Source organism: Chrysochloris asiatica, unplaced genomic scaffold (assembly GCF_000296735.1).
Source record: "Chrysochloris asiatica unplaced genomic scaffold, ChrAsi1.0 scaffold00132, whole genome shotgun sequence".
NCBI classification, from domain to species: Eukaryota; Metazoa; Chordata; class Mammalia; order Afrosoricida; family Chrysochloridae; genus Chrysochloris; species Chrysochloris asiatica.
In genome coordinates, this window is record NW_006408650.1 from 5,459 (window position 1) to 6,543 (window position 1,085).

Sequence of the window (1,085 nt, forward strand, 5' to 3'; positions counted from 1 at the left end):
GTCAATCTAATACGATGGTGCAATCAAAACATTCTAGGATAAACAGAAGCTAAGAGATTTTGTGAAAGCCAATCTAGTGCTTCAAAACTTCCTAAAGGGAGTTCTTTGCAATAAAAACCAGTGAGAACAGACAACAACCAGAGATTGACAGACGTGGTAACACCACCTGGAACTCAGTCAACACATAGCAAAGTCAGAACAGAACAAAATCAAAGCAATGAATTCAGAGGACCTGTGAGGCCAACCAAAGATCAAAATATTAACAATGTCAAAGAAGGGGAAAATATAGGAACAGAGATACAGGTGATGAGGAGGTAAAGATACAATAGACTTGTCTTAAATGCAGGATACAATAGACTGTCTTAAATGCAGGGAAAACTTAATAGACTATAGGATAACTCCAAAGAAAATTAATACTTCACAACTTACTGTGAAATGAAGATCCAAGTAGAACAAGGAAACATTAAAGCTAAGAAGAAACTGATAAGAATTAGCACAGAAAACATGAACTCAGCACGAGAAGGCATGCAGAACAAAGGAATGCACAGCACCACAAAAATTAACATAATGACAGCAATGAATCCATACCTATCAATAGTTACACTGAATGTCAATGGATTAAATGCACCAGTGAAGAGACAGAGAGTGGCAGAATGGATAAGAAAACAAGACCCTTCAATATGCTGCCTGCAAGACGCACACCTTACACACGAAGACAAAAACAGACCAAAAATTAAAGGATGGACAAAATATAACTAGCGAACAGCAATAAAAAAACAAGAAAGTGTGGCAATACTAATCTCTGATAAAATAAACTTTAAGGCAAAAAGCAGTGTAAAAGATAAAAAAAAAAAAGACACTATCTCGTGACTAAAGAGTCAATTGAGAAGATGACATAACCATAATTAACATCTAGGCTCCAAACAAAACAGCACCAAAGATATATAAAGCAAACCCTATTAGAATTGAAGAAAGAAATAAATATTTCTATAATTATAGTGGGAGATTTTAATATGCCACTTTCAAAAAGCGATAGAACAACCAGAAAGAAACTTGACAAAGACACAGAAGAACTAAACAATACA